Source organism: Lissotriton helveticus, chromosome 5_1 (assembly GCF_964261635.1).
Source record: "Lissotriton helveticus chromosome 5_1, aLisHel1.1, whole genome shotgun sequence".
In the NCBI taxonomy this organism is placed as follows: Eukaryota; Metazoa; Chordata; class Amphibia; order Caudata; family Salamandridae; genus Lissotriton; species Lissotriton helveticus.
This window is the reverse complement of record NC_136065.1, coordinates 1,096,028,774-1,096,049,735: the sequence shown is the minus strand read 5'-3', so window position 1 is coordinate 1,096,049,735 and position 20,962 is coordinate 1,096,028,774. Positions and strand designations below refer to the sequence as shown.

General features: G+C 43.0%; 1 protein-coding gene across 4 annotated transcripts in view; it reads left to right on the top strand.

Annotated features, from left to right (window-relative positions):
• SH3PXD2A (SH3 and PX domains 2A) overlaps positions 1 to 20,962 on the top strand; it is an 868,884-nt gene that overhangs the window by 132,555 nt on the left and 715,367 nt on the right. The window lies entirely within an intron of this gene.

Here is a 20,962-nt window from a genome sequence, read left to right as displayed (position 1 = left end):
GTGCCCTATCTGGATTCGGCTTTAGCAATCCAGTAATGAGATCCGGGCTGTCTTCTTTGAGTGCTGATTTTGTCACGCGGTTTGGTCTTTTATTGACAGCTTGTCAATATCCCCGTCGAGATTGGAGGTGAGAAACACTAAATGTGTCCCACCTGTGAGAAATTACCTGATAATGTTTATCGAAAGCCTTTTAACTGCAGTACATTGGCATTCAAAGATCATATCTGTGCGGCCAGCTTAAAAGAAAACTTGAATAGACAAGGTACATGTTGTACAAGATTCAGCAAGCCAATTTACAAGTAATTCGATAGTTTCTCGAAGTACTTTTGGTTGCAAAAACCTCATGCCCTTTGTGCTAAAGAATGTAACACTTTGGCAGTCCTACTGCTGTTTTGCAGAAAGTCAGATAGGTTTTTGCTATGTGTCGTAGGAAGGAAGCCTACTTCAAAAATCGGATTTTGCCTAATTGTGAAGAAAGTTCGGAGTACCATGTATGGCATTTCTACCTGCCAGAAGATCTCTTACAAAGTTTTTGCAGATGTGGCAAGATTCAGCAGTCGTTGCTTTAATTGTTCTTGTTTTACAGAAATATGAAACGTTTTAAAGCATATGAAGCATGGAACTGAAACAGAACTTCTAGTATTATTACTGTTTTAAGATACGTTCGTGGAATAGTGCTGTTTTCTAAATTTAGGGAAGCCCTTCTGCACTGCTCTGGGCGTCTCAGTCACTATATATAGATTGCTTTCCTTATTAGAAACCGATATGACACTTTTTGCTGGTCATAATTGCACGAGTATTTTCAACTGCATACATCCACGCATGCAAATATGAACAACTTTCTTAATGTTAAGCAGAATGTGGACATGATACATTTGTGAATGTGCAACTCTTGCATACAAAAGTGTACATTCACCGTTAGAGCTATGCGTACATTTCTAGGCATGTACTGTGCTTGTGACCTGCAGCCTTCGCAGTAAGGCCTAGGATCTGCCCAGGCCAGTTAAGGAAGTCCTCCTCTCCAACCCTGTGATTGGTTGTTGATCATGCAATTTATTACTATACAGATTTTTCATCTTATGGAAAGGAATGAGTTTAGCCCATTTTGTTAGCAAATACCAGACACCATAAAGTCCACCGTAATTAAGCCATCCCATGTTTTTAGGGTGAGTTTCCCACTTACCCCCTCCACCAACACGATGGTGGAACTATGTAGAACAACCCCAGCTTGAATGTACTTATTCTGCTAGTTGAGTTGTTGTGTAGCACGCCCTGTGCAGGAACCCAACATTGAATCCAACTGGTACCCACCCAAAATAAAAGCAACCCTTGTTGTGCTTTCTATGGACTATATCGCATGACACGTAAAGCAGGGCCGAGAACATGTGGTAAGCTGACGCGTTGACAAGTAACCGCTTGCCAGTCTTCTTTTAAATACTTTGTTTACTTTTCCGACAGCTTTCGAGCGAAAAATGAAATACCAATCTGTTGACACATAATCAGTAGTTTGTGCACTGCATAGGCTGCTACTGCGTAGTCCTCTGCATTTCATGTTTCATACCCCATAAATATGTCAGCCGCGCTTCATATCGGGCCCGTCTGTCTTTAATTGTTGACAGGAGCGTTTTCTGTACTAGTGGAGATGTTTTATTGGTGGGTATGGACTATCCAGCTCGCTGTCGCACGTGTAGAGCCTTTGTTTAGGTGCCGAGGTAGTGTTTGAGAAAGGAAGGCATACAGCTGCCTGTCGGTATGCGCGTCTGCACGCCTTCGCTGGTCCCCAAGCAAGAGCCTTCTAAGATGGTGGCTACTGGTGGAAGTGGAACCTCTAGAACTTGATTTCCAAATCCCAGGATTGGGCTATTGAATGCTCCTGCTGGCAGATCTAGTTGCCACCAGGTACCAGCTGGTTACAACCACATGGATCAAGCTACACCTGTTTGTTTACTTATAAAGCATTTAGGTGCTGCAGAAGCAGTTCATTCTCTTTTTGCAAATCAAAACGGGAGTGAGAGACTGGATATACTGATACGCAGCCCGTGGTGGTGAAGAGAGACATAGGAACCTGTTAGCAAACTTAATCCAAAATAAATCATAAGTGTACTGCCAAGCATGCCATTCCTGCAAAGCATAATTGAAAAGGCATGACCTGTTTAAAGTGCCTGGATACTAGTCTTACATTCAGTCCAGGCTCTAGCTTTAACACAACCTGCTGGAAGTCCTTCCTACAGGAATAAATGGAGCAATGGGGTTACCTGCAACACAGTCCTCTAAGGTCTTCTGTCATACGTTACCCCAGTGGGAAGAACAAGTTTTTCAAGGAGCATACTGCCCTGTACTTTTGGTTCACAAATGAGGGGAGCTGTGTTTGGCCTTCCCCTCCAATGATAAAAATAATTTTAGGGAACGGGGGCTCCCCAGTTGTGATGCAGCAACACACCTCTCTAGTGGAACACAGATTCCCATAATTTATAGACCAACCGGTCCATATAATAGTCCTCTGTATTTTAAGAGGGATTAGAGGTTGACAGATATTGAATCTCACACACCACCTGTACGTTTTGCTGTCAATTGCGGCCACACATCCCTTTATATATCCTTTTTGTTGTCTGGTGAAAGGGTGACGAAGGTGACCATTTTCAAACACACATTACTGTTTCCAGAATCTCAGGATAAAGAGAAGGACGATGTTAGAGAGTGCCCCAAAAAGAGAAAAGCACATTGTGAAAAGATGATTAAGATGTTAACAGTAAGGTAGTACACTGAGAGAAGAAAACGTAATCAAGAAAACCTCACACAAAATATTCAAGCACACAAGCAAAAACATGTAACAAAAAATGTAAAGCAAACACTTTGAAAAAAAATTACAAAAACAAGTAGATACTTGTCAAGTAGCAGAGAATCCCAAGTATAATAAAAATCAGGGATTGATGTGCAATGGGATGAGGAACACGACAAAAACGGAACCACAAAGTTTGAGATAGAAGGAACGGAGTTAAACTATCCTCTTATCGAACCAAGGCTGAAGATGTCCTTGGTAACCCAAAATACTTCTCACAAACTTGAATTAGGAAAATACTTCCTGCAAAGGGGGCATTGCATGTCTGAAGGTTCTCCCTCCAACAGGTGTAGCTAAAGAGCTAGTTTTTTCCTTGACAATTTCAACTAGCCAAACACCTTGGTATAAAAGGAAGAACATTTATTGCTTCTGTTCTTTTAAGATGGCCGAACCCTCGTAATGTGAAGAGATGGCAGATCTATAGGAAGAACCACTAGGCGCTGTAAGGTAAGGAAGTCACCCCTCTGCCTTCCATGGTCTGTAATGGAACCATGGAGATTGTGGTTTTGTCCGGAATGAAACTGTGGAGCTTCACAGTCCTGCTTCTGCGTTCTTGCGGCAGTGGTGTAAAATGTGCTCATCCAATTGTCTGAGTGCAGAACAGCTCTGGATTTCCCAACTGGTGGTACAAGGTTCCCCGTCCCTCCTATACATACCAGAGGACCCACAGTTGAACTGCCGATTGTTAAAATTCATGACATCAGTGGCCAAAAAGATGCCAGCTCACTGAGTGGGACACACGGCTAAAACAACCGACAGAAAGTCTAAAGCACTTTTGAGGAAATCCCACACTACATTTTGTGCCCCTCTAAGGCCCAAGAGCATAAAAACACTAAACAAATTTTTGTTGAAAATGGGTTCCCCATCCCTGGCCTCTCCTCCAAAGACGTACAATTTGAAATCAAAACTCAATTCACAATTACAATGGTTTACATGTATCTAAACAACATTTTATTGATTTTTTATAAGATTTTAATGCTGTGCATTATGCAGTGGTTTTAAGTGACTATGCTAATAAAATAAACTTGAAACTTAAACTCCATCATACACATGCAATTTCATCAAAGATGGAAGATGAGAAGTGTCTTGCCGAAAAAAATAAAAGACCCCTAATGACATCAATTCTTGCACTGGCAATAAATTAATTTCTCCACAAAAGAATAATTGTTGATGAAGGTCAACCTGTCCAAGGATGATCTCTGTATCCTTTAAAGATGCTAGTGTGTCTAGCAGATTTGATGAGAGACCCCATCATCAGATCTGTGCTTAAACATCAGCCACACGAGCCTTGACTGAGGTAATGATGGCAACTTATGTGGGTCCACAGTACAAAGATGGTTCTGATGTTGTAAGCTAGTTATTTAGATGTTGATCCAAAAAATGACATCGCCTCTTTGCTGCTAACATTGATTGGCATGTTTTATCAGTACAAGCTGCCAATATTTGGATATTCCACCATGACTCAAAACGCGAAGGAACAGTTAGCAATCCCTACTGCAAGCTTTTGATAACCCATTTTGTTTTTGTAACCTACCTTGAGATTGCATCTTGAATAGCTGCTCCCTCATAAATGCTGCAGCAAATATTCTGGCCATCCCTATAATGGGTGTTGTGCTTTCAAGACTCCAAGTCTCTGAGACGTGGCCTGCCCAAGAAACGTGGCATTTTATGTATTTGTTGCCAATTAAAAATGTTCCTCAAGTACATTATTATTATTATTATTATTAGGAAACTTAACACCTTCAGCGCGGTCGAATTTTCGCACTGTGCTGAAGGTTCTGATGAGCCAACCGGCTCATGACGGAACGGTTCCGTCAAGAGCACAGGCCAACCGACGCTCATGACGGAACCGTTCCGTCATGAGCATCGAAGGGGTTATAAAGCGCAATGTTTACTCCAACCGGAGTGTCCCTGCGCTAGGACATAATGTACCCCAACGACCCTCCCTAGCTACCCACCATTGAGTGCAGATAACCACAACAAGAAGGCACCCTGCTACTTTAGCCCTCCCGGGGGGGTGAAGGAAGAGCCAAGTCTTCAGTTTCTTACGGAACAGAGACTCCGACTCAGATGTCCTCAGATCCACTGGGAGCTCATTCCATGCCGTAGCTGCCAGGACACCGAAGGATCTCCTGTTGACCTGCGCATTCCGCACCCTGGACACAGTCAGTCTTGCACTGTCCAGCGATCTCAGATTACGAGGAGGCTGATAGACTGTCAGGAGGGGAAGTAAAAAAACGTGTCCCACTTTTCCAAAGGATCCTATGACTAACGCATAAGGCCTTAAAAGTAACTCTTTCCCGGATTGGGAGCCAATGCAGTTCCTTCAAAGCTTCTCCCACCGAGGCGCTCCATGGGATATTCAAGATAAGCTTGGCTGCGGATGTTAAGATTTTTTACAGTCACCCCTAGATACAGGACATAGCAATAGTCAAGTCGAGACATGACCAAAACCTGTACAATAGTTCTCCTAGCATCCAGGGGGAGAAGAACCAGGATCTTACGTAGCATCTTTAGGATGCCAAAACATGTCCCGGCCACAGCTGATATTTGCTCGGAGAAGGAAAGAGTTTCTTCGAACCACACTCCCAACTTTTTCACCTTGGCTTTAGGCACTGGACTAGGCCCAAGTATATCTGGCCACCAGAGCTGCGACCAAAGAGAGGGCTGTTTTCCAACCACCATCACCTCAATCTTCCCTGCATTTAACTGGAGGCAGCTCAGTCTCATCCAATCCATAGGCTCCCCAGGCAAGTTCTGAAATTGAAAGCCCCTCCAGGTTCCTTCTGTTCCAGGGTCACAACTAGCTGAGTGTCATCAGCATATGACACAAGCTGAATTCCATGTCTCAAAACAATATTTGCAAGTGGGCGTATATAAGTGTTAAACAGGGTATTGTTTAGAGCTGTTGCTGTAACAATACTCTCTGCATCTGGAAGGTCCTGCAAAGAATTCAACTCAGACCTCATACTTCGAGAGGTAATCAGAGCTAGGAAGCTGCTATTTGTATGTTTATATGCAAGAGTACAAGCCCAGAGTAGAGGTGGCTCTGGTTGGCCATTTCAAAGGTTACTATAAATAAAAACTCAGATGAGCAGAAGAGATAACACCATCCATGCGGCATCAATACTTTTAAACAGGAAAAGGACTGAAATGTCATCCATATTATACATATACAGGATGTGGATCATCTCTGAGAAAATCAAAACAAAGTGCTTCTATGTCAACAATGGATTATAAACACGAAAAACTCCCAGTGACATAGCCTCTCCAATCACTTAATCTCTTTATTATACCCTCGTTGTTAGATGTGAACTGGAAAGTGAGAGGATCCACAAAATCTTGAATCAAATGCCGAAAATCTGTGCAGTATGCCACATTCCCCATGTGATACAGCTGGTTCAAGAAATTCTTCCAATTTGGATTCAGACGCAGGAGATTGAAGGACTTCAAGTGCTGATGGTGGGCATGTGACATAATCAATAGCACAATCATGAGAGTTATTAACATTATTAAGACATTAACTTGAGGTCATTCATTAGGGTGATGGGCGAATATGTACAAAATGATCCTCCAGTATCTTCTTTACCTGTAAACAAGTGATCCCTTGACTTCAGATGTGTTATTTTGTGCTTCCTATAACACAAAGTTGAATATACTGGGTCTCCAGGAAAGTGCTTTAAATGTCTTTAACTGTATTTTTAGTGCATGGTGCACCTCGGCCGGACAGTCACTCGGCAGTTTATTTTTTTCTGCCTGTGATCTTTAGTCCAATAAAAGTCCTATGTGATCTGAAGCAGCCAGCATTGATTTTCCTTAATCGATGAGTAGAAGTGTGCTTGAGGAGGACAGCGATTCATTGACATCTAGGAATTCTATTAACAGACCTCTCATTCAGGTGATATTGGAACACGTCTCTCTCCTGATATCACCTTTCACCTTTAGTATTCCTCAACTTCAAGCTGGCTGCCTTTTCCTCTACTGGTCATTCATATATGGGACCTTTTAGAAGGTCGGTTAATCCCAACATCCCTATCCACTAGTATGCCAACATCTTCCGACTTCAACTCGGATACGAGTGGTTGCCTACCACATCAAAAATTGGAGGATAAACACTTCCTGAAGCTGAACCTCGCCAACAAAATTTAAATTGCTGAGAACTCCACACGGAAATGAAAGAACAGTCTTACAAAAAGTATAATTAGGTATCGGAAACCATATTACTATTGCACGATAGGCTGTATTCTCATGACTCCTCTTCACTAGCTCTCCTCATTGCTCCTAGCAATTGTCCAATCAGCTTTATCTCTGTTGTGTTCAGGCCGTGCAATTCTCAAATCATTTTCAAAATCTCTTGCTCGCTCCAGATAGTTGTCCCTCCTACAGCCTTTCTCATTGCCTTAGTTAGTAGACAGGCATTTCATTCAGAATTTGTTTATTTAACCTGCAGTCGTTTCCCTGAGATGTCATATTTAAGTTCACATAATGACATGCCTAGCCTTAAAAGCAATGTTCATATAGGCCACCAGAGTTAAAACGAGTAAGATCCTAATCCAGCTTTTCACTGGCATGACTTTAGGGACTCTTATTACTAGTTTTGCTCTGTGTTGTGCAGCATTGCTGTGCTCATTTAATAGAAATTGAATACCTTCCCTGTTATCCTAGCATTTTGGACAGAATTTTGGTACATTGTTTATGCATTCTCAATTGGGTTATTTTAGATATGTCCTTCTTGTACTTACAGTGGTGCACATGGACCCATTTTTAAAAATGCAAGAAAAGTACAGGTAACTACATACCGCAACCCAGTTTCTGGGCCTACGACATCTAGACAATGGCATGTTGCTTGTTACCACAGATATGCTTTTATTTATTTATTTATTTGAAAGTTTTATATAGCGCGAACAAGACCCTTGCGGGTATCAGAGCGCTTTACAATAAATGTGTATAGGTATAACAAATCAATAAAAATAAGCAAGACCATAAGAATAAAATCAAGAAGCTAAATAAAAGAACAAGGAACAGAACTAACATTATGAATAAAGTAGAGCGCATTACAATAAATGTGTATAGGCATATAAAAAAATAAAATAATAAGCAGGACCGTAAGAGTAAAGGCTAAATGCTTAATACAAGAACATAGGATAGATCAAACATTATGGATAATGTGGACAATATTGATTGGCCGCAAAGGCAAACATAGTTAGAAGGGACAGTCGAATATGCTTCCAAAACCTATGTTTCAAAGAGAGGGTGAGGAAGGAGATGGTGGTATGGATTATCAAAAATTTGACCTAAAAAGCAGAGAGAGATAGAGAAGAAAAGACAAGTATTGACAAAGCCAATAGGTCACGACTGTGCAAGAGCTCTTAGCTTTTCCAATGTGTTTTAGCCATGTTGTACACCAGCGTGGCTTCTGTTCAGCATGGCTAAAGGTTAGTGGCATAGAGGATTGTGGTGTGGAGTGTCGTAGAGTGGAATGATGAAGAGTGGAGTAGAGTGTCTTAGAGTGGAGCGCCTAGTGCTTTAATCAGTAAGTTTTACTATCAGGGTGGACAGGCCTATAGGGCAATCAGGCTGTACCCAAAGCGCTCATCTGACAGGTCAGTTTGTGGGGTGGATTTATGGCTGTTTGTGGTCCTGTTTCATCATTAGCCAGGTCGGTTTTTACTGTTGATTTCTCAGATATTACATCAAACATTGGCTGCAGCAAGCTCAAATCCATGCAGTCTTCCATGCCTTTCAAAACACCTGTATAGAATGCCTTTACAGTTTTACAACTGCCTAAATGGACAACTTTTTATGTTTTTCATTCACTAATGAGGGCCACTTTTATTTTGGTGCCCCGGCTTATCTACTGCCCCAGTCAGACTCTGGTTACTGCCTCCCAACTTTACGATGCTCCATAAAATTACCTCACAAGTATAAAAAGGTGGTCTCCAACCAGCCAGCATTCAAAACCTTAGCTGGAAGGTCTCAGCAGCAAGTGCTTAACTCACTGAGAGATCTTACCATTCTCTACCACTGCTACTGGGCTAGTCACATGTACAATCCAATTTCCATCAATAAACCCTTCATGCTGTAAGACCCATCATGAGCCCTTTAAACACAAAGGTTTTCATCCAGCCCCCATCCTTTTAGTACAAAACACTGGAGCTAAGAGTGATAATGATGTGCACAAGGAGACCCCAGAAATGCTGCCTTCAGGATTGCATCAATGTCATTCCGCAGACATTCTTAATATTGCTTTTTCAGTTCAACCTCTGTTGTATGCATTTGGAGAACTTGGAATGACCCACAGCTGCTTCCTGTGATAGAGTGGATTTCTTTAAAGAGAAACTGCCACCAACAAAATAAATCTGAAGAAATAATGTTCAGTTCGACATTGGGCATGATTAACTGGAATAATCTCTTTGTATAGATGCATACTGTCAAGTACTATATTAAATACTTGTCTTTACTCAATTACTTAAATGGCCCTACAATACCTTAAGATATTGTAATTTTATTTACCCAGCTCAGATTATTGAGTTTGAGTGAGATTGCTGTATCTATGTATTACTCAGAGATGTAATGGTCTCACATTACACCTCTGAGTATTAGAGATTTTTTGTAGACACTGCCCTCTTCTCACCATTCCTGAATGCGAATTCTGAAAAAGAATTTCAACCTTATCTAGAACTATACAACTCTGTCGGTAGTAGCAGATTTTGGTATTTATAAATGATGCTTTTACTCTGAGTCATTGAAAGAGAATCCTGTGAGTGCTGTGTGGGTAGTTCCTAAAGGCAGGCTGGATTCTGCCCCAAGACACTCTGATTGATTTTACCCCTCTAATCTATCCTTGGAACTCCTGCATAAATCATTGAAAGCCGTCTTCATAAGCTTTTTGACACTGAAAATATCTTCATGACATCTGAATGGTTGTTGCTGTTCTGGTGGGTCCGATCAGTTACATCTGTGAGGGCCTTACTTTCACTTTATCATTTGGTTGAGCATATTCCCACTTCCTGGACCCGCCCTCTACTGCTGCAGCTATTCCAAGATAGGCGTGCTTTGAGCTGACGGAAAGGTCCTACCTGATGTTTCTTGTGGGGACGTTCATATCTACTTTATGAAGACTTCATCGCCCCTGGTTGTGCCTCCCTCACCTCGAAGGCCTGGTCAAGCATCTCTTGCATGTGGGCCTAGTGCCCTGCTGCTTTTGCTTAAAATGACCTGAGAGTAGAATGGTGCTTAAAAGGTTTCTCTGGACCACAACACGCAAACAATGTCTTGGTCTGGAGGTAATGGCTCCAGACCATAAAAGAACAGATTGCTCACTTTCTGTCTTGTTTTCCATCTGATGTAACCTTGGTATGATGCCCTTTTTTTCTTCCTACCTTCTGATATGGAAGGGTCTGAAACACCATCAGACCAAGATCTACGCTACTAAATTCTGAGGAGCCTTCCATCTCAAGTAGCATGTCATTTATGGTGGGTGATTACTGATAGAAATATGCTTGTTTTATTGCAAGGTGTCAGTCATTGGGTGGGAAAGTATTACTGAAGTTCCATCTCTAGATTATGAGAAGCAGTTTATGGGTTACATCAAACATTTTAGTTCTTGTGGGTGCGGGAGGTGTGTGTTGGGGAACACTTGATCCTAATGCCATAGTTTGCACCCAAGCAACGTTTCGATTCTGCCTCTACGGTAACAGTCTTGGAAGGTGAGGGTGGTAGAAACATATACTTGCAACATAAATAAACAAACAAAAATTGGGCTTGAAGGTTCCAAAAATACAGTAATGTTAGGCGCCAATATAAACAGGTGACAGCAAGGAAAACTGGAACTCGTGAGAACCCGGTAAATGACCATGCTTAGCTATCCCATGAAACCTGCAGAAGCATCAATGTCCGGCTGCTGTATAAAACATACAAGCACAGAAGAAACCTGTTGAGCTCCACTTGCATTGGGAATGGGTGGAGACAGGCATTGTTTGTTAGCTGGCACAGAAATTCGGGAATTGCTAGTCTGTGCTTTCTAGAACATGTTTTATTCACTCCTGTGATCAGAACTATTTTTCATTTTTCCTGAGTCCCTGTTACAGTTTATTAATCATGCTGACATTTTGAGGCTAAATACAGCACCTCATTAGAAGTAGGGACCTTCCCCAGAGAACACCAGTGGACCTGCTCAGCTTTCTACAGCCTCCTGCACATTGTAGGGCATTCTAAATGCCGCGAAAGAAGACCACTTTTGATGAATGTTTTCTTCAACAAGTTGTTGGACTTGTCACTTGACTGTGCCCATGGGTGGCCATACTACTGAGCTGCATATTCTTGTATACAATTTCCAAATATGGCATTAATGACAGACTCTCACTATGAGAGTTTACCCAGCTGTGACTAGGGGGAAATTTCTGCTACAGTGGTTTGATAATTTATTAGTGCAAAGAAAGGTTTGTTGGCAAGCTAGTCTAGACTAATATACCAAGCTCTTAAATCTAAAAGCTTTTGGAGTCCAACAGGTTCTTTTTGCTGCCATGTCAAGTTATTTAGGGCCTGATTTTAGAGTTTGGCCGATGGGTTACTCCATCCAAACACGCCGGATATCCAGTCGCGGCTGGTGCAGGTAAGAGTGGTGAGCAGTGAGCCATGGCAGCCGGGATGACTCATGGGCGCTGGGTTTGGGGTCAGGGGGTGCACAGGTTTGTGCAATAAAAAAAATATACCCTTACCTTGTCGCCGGGTCCCGGGTCGCTGCTCCTTGCTCCTGCACTCCTCCGAGGAACAGGAAGAACAGCCAGACGCCCCTGACCAATCATAACGCTGCAGTGCAGCGATGTGTTTGGTTTTGAGCATCCTGGTTCGACGCTCAACCAGGGAATGGGGGCCTGAGCATGTTGTCCATGCAGGTTGTAATGCAGCCTGAATCAAGACCGGGGAAAGTGTGCATGACTGGTTTGGGTGGTCCAAGAGGGCCGACCAAACAGTCATTGTGCACTTAGGAGTGGGCAAATCCCTCCTCCCTTGCCCTGATCCTAGAGAAGAGCAGCCCCACCCACCCACCTGCCCGCAAAGGAAACATAAAATGATAGTAACTCAAAGTTATTATCATTTTATATTTCATTTCCTTAACTTTACACTGCTCAAAAGCAGTGAGGCGACACTCCACTGGCATAGCGGAGGAGCCGCCACTGGTGGTGAGTCCTGGTGGGGGTCTGGGGGAGTCAACAGACGAGGGAAAATAAAAGAAAAAGAAAACCACTTAACTTGCGCTCGCGCCATCACCGCACTGGTGAGGCGGCGATTGCAAGTTAAGTGTTTTTCTCGTTTTTAAATTTTATTTTCCCTCGCTGTCTGTTGAGTCCCTCCCTCCCTCCCTCCCACTGCGCACCACTCTCACCTGCACTGGCCGCCCCTGCGGATATCCCATCCGCTGTACTACAAGTGCCATTGGATATTATTGACTTGTAATACAATAGATGTGGTATCCGTCACGTTTGTGATTCCATCTACCAAACTCTAAATGTGTCTGTCATTGGCCACATTTTGGGAATTGTATTGTGTATTTACTAAATCTAAGTAAATAGTTATTTCCACTTACATCTTTATTTCTCAGATTTTATCGCTTACCCATCTCTGCTTTGTTGGGGAAGAACTGGGATATTTTTCTAGTTGCTGCTTTAATATAGTTGCTTCTCACTTTACCCTGTAGTTGGCCCCCCTCCCTTGTTAAGATAGCAGTTTCTAATTTACTGTGTAATTTGACTGTCTTGTATTACAGGGTCTTTTCCCACAGTTGTCCTGCCTACCTGTTTAACGGCCAGATGTACAACAGTTTTTTGCGGTCGCAAAAGGGTTTTGGGCCCGTTTGCGACCACAAAAACTGTGTGTCCCATGTACCAACCCTATTTTGCGAGTCGCTAATCAATTGGTGTCTCGCAAAACAGGGTTAGCGATTCGCTTTTAGGAAGGGGTGTTACAAGGGCGTCCCTTCCAAATAGCGACTCCAAAACCAATTTATGAATGTTTTGTGACTGCAATTGCGGTCGCAAAACACTCACAGTTTACCACCCTTCTCAGAAGGGTGGTAAGGCACTCACAAATAGAAAGGGGTCCCCAGGGAACCCCTTTCCCTTTGGGAATGCATGCGCAATTAATCCCAGGGACCACTGCCTGCCCTTAAAAAATGAAACTTAAAAGTTTAATTTTTACTTGTTAAATGCATCCCGTTTTCCTTTAAGGAAAACGGAAAACGACATGCAATAAAAAAAATCTGCTTTATCCCTGGGAGTGGTAGCCTTTCCCAATGGGGTCTTAAATTGCGACTGCCTCAGTAATATTCATGGGGCATGCAATTTGCGACCCCATTGGGAATTGCAAACAGTGTCTCAGACATTGTTGTACATAGCATTTTGCAACTCGCAATGTGTCGCCATTTGCGAGTCGCAAAATACTATGGTCGTACATCTGGCCCTAAGATTGTTATTTGTTACTTCACGCAACAGTTTGCCTACCTATCTGTTAAAGTAGTAATTCCTCATTTCATCCTTGAGTTGCTCTCATTTTACCTGCCGGTTGTAACTTTCACAGAAGGGGTGCTGCTAGGGTGCCTAAGGTCACCACATTGTTCTTTGTATCTGAAATGCCATTCATGTTCACTTGTTAAGCTGTACTTTGCTGGCAAGTGGTGACTGCATCAATGCTCATGTTGACGCAAAATAGTTTTTAAGTTGTAGTTGTACCATTTTCCCTCTGTTGTGATCCACTCTGGGTGCGGGATGTAATGGAGAGAAACACTTTAACTTAGGCCAGAATGGGAAGAAATATTGCATTCAAAAACCATAATTCACAGCTGGGATGAATTTGTTTTCCTCCTGAGGTAAATTTATCCTAAATCTGTCTCATCAAACAGGACAGCCTCACAGCTTGATTGCTGTTATGGGACATGGCCTTTTCTGTCTGCATTCCTGGTGCACTGTTATTATTTTCTTTGCTGTGTTTGAGTTGGAGCATGTGTTGCATCAGTGAAACATAGATGGGTTCGTGTAGGATCTTCCTCTACTTCACTATTCTATTATTATTATTATTATTATTATTATTATTATTAAGGAGTTCGTAGAGCGCACAGCTACCCCCAAAGGGGGTGTCCCGGCGCTAAGGGCAGGCGGTAGATGACTGGCGGGGAAAAAGTAAAAACTAGGTGCTGGTGAAAGACCAAGTTTTCAGGGCATGCCGAAACGTTAGTTCTGACTCCGATAAGCGGATGGAGAGTGGCAAGGCACTCCAAAGTTTAGAGGTTCTAACCGCAAAGGCTCTGCCACCTGTCCTGGCCTTACGAAGGCAGGGGATGGCAAGGAAACACTGGTGGTAAGATCTCAGGGTCCGGTCGTGATGGTAGTGTTGGAGTCTAGCTCTCAGATACGCCGGCCTAGTCCCCTATTCACGAATAAGACTGCATCTGTGGACTTTTGTGCTTGTTTTATGTCCAGAATCTCTTCCAGGTTACACCACACAGGTAATAGTAATAACCTATGGCGGCTGCCAGCAAGTATTACGAGTAGATAGAAAAATAAATGTAATGTTACTTAACTTGCTGCCTCTGACTCTTTTGTTCCTGCCAAAAGCAGGAAACACACACAGGCTCCCCTAAGCCAATCATGACATGGCTGGCACCATGACAGCAGCGTTGTGATTGGTCTGAGCACTGTGGTTCAGCGCTCAGACAGGGAGTAGGAGCCTGTGCATGTTCTCCACCCAGGCTGTACTATACACCCGGTGGAGAACATGCAAATTGAGCATGACTGTTTGACTGGGCCAAGACAGCCATTCAAACCCTCATGGGCACTTACGTGCCCCAACCACTCCTCCCCTGCTGCTTGTGATGACAGCCAAGCCACGCCCCACAAACCTGCCTGACAACAGAAAAATAAAAGAGCAGTGCGCAGCGGCGCTCCACCTTAGCGGAGGAGCCACCGCTGGTAACAACTTTTCGTTTTGTAAATGGCATTTAGGCCTCTTACATGCATGTGGGCGTTGCATAGCCCTGAGGGGTGTGAACCACATTATCTCGGTTGAAATATCAGCCTATATCATGACCATAATATTGACTTCAAAATACCGGCCTGGCAGTGCTATGAATGGCAAGCCCAGGGCTTTATTTGGAGCAGGTCCGGCCAGGTCTCAGACCCAGCAGTGTTTAAAAAGTGACTTTGAATCAGTTTATATATCATTTTCTAAAACCAGTCTATATATTATTTCTGATCATTGTTCTTCAGTAAGCATATATGATGAACTAATGCTAGATATTATATGGTATGTGCTAAGATTTACAAATGACTCTACTCTACATGTCTGTGTACTTACAAAAAGAGATATGTGCACTGCGCGGAATCAGGAACACAGCACTACCTTCCTTGTGATTTTACAAGCCAGGGCAATGGCCGCCTGCCTCATTCGAAAAGTAAATACCTAGCACGTCATCCTTCTCACAGTGCGAATGTTTGACCCCTAAGTGAACATTGTGGTCGAACCTTCCAACCATGCATATAACCATCCAATGAATTTTCAGTAGGATTAAGGAGTAAATTCAGGTTGATTTTTTTATTGCTGGGATAGCATTAAGCTAGCTTACCCACAATTTAAAATAAAAGTGCACTATGCAAGTATCTGGCATAATGTTCACTCCCCCCAAACTTTTTTTAAAAATAGCAAATCAGTAAAAGTATTTCCCATTTGAATTGTTGGCGATGAAGCATGCTGCCTTTAAGGTGGGTGTAAATAGTATTGTCGCTCTGGATAACGGCTTCCATCATTGAGTAGGCCGCATATTTCTTTTGTTGTGTGCTTTGAATTTTCTTCATAGTGTTATCAGATTGCCCCATCCAAAAAAGAGCTAAATTGGTGATGATGGTAATGATGATTAAAAAAAAAATGAAGGGACTTTGGTTTTATCTTAGGGATGCTTCTCCTTTAGTTGATACTTTACACGTTAATGTAATATGAATGTGAAGGGTACATGCAGACTGCATTGTTTCCCAAATGTAGACCTGCACTACAGAAAGTTCTCTATCACAGCTATGAGGGAGCATTAAAGAGACACTTTCATCTTCATTGAAATCAAATGTAATGATGCATCCTTTCCACAATACAATTTGCACCAGGGCAAAAACTCAGGGAATATATATTTGGCAGAGTGGTGTGGTTTGGTTGTTTGCATGTATATTAAGTTCTGGTTATAGGACATTTACTACTTGTGCCAACGTTTGGTAAGCATTTTCCACTAGGGAAAAATATTTATTTGGGAGGTAACATCTCACGATTAGCACACATATGCTTTCACGTAAGTTAACCCCCTCTAATTTGTGCGCTCAACTCCATAATGCTTTAGGAGTGCTTGGAAAATGTTTGTACCTTGATTCTTAACTGAAGGGTAGTGATTGATGTCTTATAGCTGGTAAGTGATTAATCCTAGAACTAAACTCTGAATTTGTTGTGAAAGAGAACTATGCCACCATTATGCTGCAGGAGTTGATAAATATACATAAATCTCAGCAATGGATTTGAGCAGTTCTGTAGCATATATAATGAATTCAGTAAATGTTCAAGAGAAACTGAAACGAGGACTAAAGTAAAAGTTATAATAGTGCAGTACTTGCAGCATTTATTGCAAAGAAGAGGACAGTGGAGTCCAAAGGCCATTTTTATTTCATATCCTTTCAACCAATCCAGGAATCCTTTTTTTGTCTACAATCCAAAATTGTCGGTTCACTCCACGGTGTACCAACCAATGCAATAACCAACAGTCTTTCTGAAATGTGCTTTATGAAAATAATTGTCAATAAACAAATGAATTGAAATTGATTTAAATTTAACAAATTGAAAATGGAGGTATCTGATCAGAGACACTTTTGTGTCCCCTAAGATTGGTCTCCTATTGAGTTGTAAATGGTAAATAAAGTAATTGTTATGCTCTTAAAGTCTGACATCTTCCTCTGCTCGGGGAACTCCACATGACCCGGCCTTCCATCTGTTGATGCAGTGAAAGCGTGGAGTGCCTTTAGTTCTATTGCTGGCCTGGAACTCCAGCTCCCATGCCAGGAACACGCCTGCACTGTGGGGAACAACTTCCATCTGGAGCCCCTTCTGTTTCAATTATGGTCTTGTTGAGTACCGTGTAGAGTTCCTTCAGGATCCTGTGGGATATCCATTCCATGTGCAGCTGCACCTCCACACTGAACCGATGAGGTACAGCCCAATGTCTGAAGTACTTTGTAACTTAGTCTATAAGGAGCACTCCAGCATGAGTATAGCGGTGGTCTGCACGCACCGCTTGCACCCTGCCCCTGATAAAAATGCTGAAGTCATCAAATTTGTTTGGCAGGAGATTGTAAGGCAATGAAACACAACAACTATAATTACGGCTTTGGATTTGTAATGCACTGCGTGTGCACACGGTGTAATGCGCATGATTGCTGCGCAAAAAGAACTAAAACAGATGGCACTTTGATGTAGTGCTACATTCTCCTAAAAGTACAAATCCACATTGGTGATAAGTCAGTAAAGAGAGGACATTTTAGAAAAACTCGAAATAAGGGACAAGTTAACTGATGACAGCTGTTAGGTAATTGGAGAGCTACTGCTGAAGAATAGTTCAGTAGGCTCATGCACTGTTAAGGTCGTGCCAAGGTTCAGATCCCTGGAGGTTGCTTTACTTTTCGTTCTTTTTGAGGTTGACCGAATAAGAGCTATTCTGTGAGGCATTATTTACAGTGCTAGACAATGACAACAATGTGGTACGCGCTTCATGTATTAAAAGCAGGCTGTTATGGAAGGTGAACAGTTGTGATGGTTGATCACCGTGGGATATTTTTCGAGTTCAATGGTGAAAACAGAGAGGTAGGATGAGGAGTAGTAGAGAGTCTTTGGGGATATTGCGAGGGGAGTCTTGATCTGGACGTATTTGCACCTCTTCACAAGCTTTTGCAGCAGCATGTTTTTAAATGATGGGGTTACATTTATGAGGGTAGTTATTGGTGACCAGCCTTCACTCCGTATTAGTGTGCAAACCTCGACCAGTACTGAGCGTACACTCCCACTGGGGGACAGTTTACAAATGCTTCCCCAATGTGACATGAAAATGAGGAAGAACTGAACCCGATGTCTATGGTAGAAGTGACGAAGGGATTCCACCCTCCTCTCACGGCTTCATGTGACTTTCATGTGTCCCTCAAGTAGTCTTCTGATGGTGTAGGGTGTGAGCTTGATTTTGTGCTTCCTATTGGTCATAGGCATGTTTTTCGGAAAGCGTCAGGTCGTGGCTGCCTCTTGCTTGGCGAGTGCATGATTCAGTGGATCTCTGTTGCCAGGATTGTTCCCAGGCCTCTGGGATAGCTGCTACAATGGTCTCCTTTTGATGGTTGTGCTCCCCGTCTTTTTGAAGTTAGTCTTCGGTTAGGGAAGTGTGGATCGGTTAGGGAAGTGTGGATCACCTTATCTGGGAGACCAGCCACATTCAAATAGCTATGTTTCTGCCTCTAGATCCAAGGGCGTAGAGTGAAGTTGGTCCCCCACACATTAGTAGATGATGATCCCTGATACTTACTGTTGTGTGTTCATTGAGAAGCCAGTCGTGAGGGACCGGCTTTATGAGAGCCTCCGACATCATGCCAATGAAACCACATTCTGTTTTCATCGCCGCCGTGGCTTTTTACAGAGACCTCGCTGAGGGATGGGACAGTCCCAATGTGGTCACGCATCACTTTGTACCCGATGCTAAGTCACTTGCCAGTTGACATCTTACTGTGCACTATGCTTCACAATGTTAGAGCCTCCATGTCACAGATGTAAAGGCCAATGGACCCAGTTGTCTTGTGTCGCTGCATTCCTGGTGACTGCCACTAGTCATTCAATTTCCTTGTGTGCTTCTACGGTTCACTCTGCAGAAGACACTGCTTACTTTAGTGGGCAGACAGCTGGTCAGACCACTCATTGCTGTCAGAAAATACCTCTTCACCACTGACTCACTGTGTGTCACTTTGCAAACACCCATGGGTGGATACAAAGGCCATCGCGGCAGCTGCAAAACTCCACCACTCTACAGAAACCGATGGGTCAATGACCAGCCAGTGTTTTTTTCCAGGGTGATAAATGATCCACCCTGTCTGTGCATCGAATTGGGAGCTAGAAGTCTTCGGCACGGGCAGACCCGACGGTCCACTGTCTATCCTTAGCTCTGCCTGAAGAGACTTTAAACCACTTTTCCTGCCTTTCACGATAGGGTTTTAGGTGGGAAAATGGACATTGTGCCACATGAGTCCTGAATAAGTCCCTGTGCTGCCACCCACATGCATATAAAGTCCAGGGGGCTAAGCAATGTGCCCAAGAAGGCCAAGAACAGAGGTATTGAGTAATCCAGCCACCTGACAAACTTTTAAGCAGAGCTAAAGTCACTGAATGCATGAACTATATATATTTTAAACTAGGATTATAAAAGAAACATAGCTCTTAAAGAGCATTTACAGAAATGTCCGGTGTCCCATGAACAAAACGTGCAGGATTTATCCTGTAAAAAAGAGTAGGTTGTAGATTCAGGCTTCGAATGGGCTAGAGGGAAGAATATCCCCACCAGGAGCAGCATCTGCTCTACTTCTCCTGCCAGTCCTCACTGACTGACTGCCAGGGTCTACACTCATGCAAGCCCCTACATCGCAGTCACTCCATGGTCAGCAGGAAAGGAAGAGGCGGAAACTACATTACCCCTTCATGCTACTCATTCTAAAGCTACTCGGACATTAAGGTGAATACGCGAAACAAGTGACCGTCCCAATGAGGCTATGGGAGTTTCCCCACCGAGCAGCATCCAGACTTACTCAGACATAGGCGCTCATGCAATAGGAGCATGCACAATAAACCATCTGTAGCTCTGTGGTGCATCCACGTCAGACAGAGGAGCCTGTTCAAGAGTTTCAGGTTTATCAACTGCTTTAATAAACTCTGTAACCTGCCAAGGCCGTTTGCGGATCTGCGGGGTAACTGGTTTGTGGTAAACGTTTCTTAAAGTTCCATATAACGCACATGAACCTTCTTGAGCCAAGAGTAGCTCCCACGGAGACTTTCTGTTGATTCTCAAGCTTTGAATCTATGCACTCCTTGCATCAAGTGAATGTAATAAGCAGTAGCAACCGGTACAATTCGGGGGTGACGGGGCAGCGAGGTGGGGAGAAGGGGTGGTAGGTGTAAAAAGAAAATTCACTTACCTGATCTCTATCTTTCCTCTGTCCGTCCCACGTCGTCCCTCCGCTCCGGCCGGACGAATGAAGCACCCAGGCTCCCCTGAGCCAATCGCAATGCTGCAATGCAGTGTTGTGATTGGCCTGAGCGCTGTGATTCGGCGCTCAGGCGGGCAATGGGAGCCTGGCATGTGTGGAGCACATGTAAAATGTGCATGACGGTTTGGCCAGGCCAAGACAGCTGGCCAGACCATCATGTGCACATTAGAGTGCAGCAACCACTCCTCCTCCCTCGTCACAGGAGCCATGCCCGCCCAAACCTGGCGGATACTAAAAATAAAATGATAATAGCTTATGTTATTATCATTTTCTTTTTTATTTTACACTGCTCCGTGAGCAGTTGGCGAGGCGCCACTGGTAATAAGGCAGACTAGTATGATGGTTGCAAATCAGAAAAAGAAAACTGTAACGACTCAAAAATTATATCGAAAACATAATTTCAAAATGAAGTACATACAATTAAGCATGTAATGGCTATGACTATGAAGTTCCATCTGAAAATCGCTTCTAACCCTCCCACTAAAACCCTGAACCCTAATGCTAACCTCTAGTGCACAACGTAACCTTAACACTAATCCTATGCTTTACCCTAGAAATGACCCCAAGCTTTATGTGAAACTTAAATTATTATTGTATGTTATATTTATTTGTAAGAGTGCGGGTATATCAAAGATTCCATGGCACTAATCAAGTGTGAGTACGTGTCGAGGAAATGGACATCCAAACAGAAGTGCAGAAAATCAAGAGAGCAAATAAAAAGACAGAGGACAAAGCCTACTGCTCATAAAAAAGCTTATGTGAATAACGATGGCTTTAATGATCTAAAGGAATTATGATCAAGTTCAGA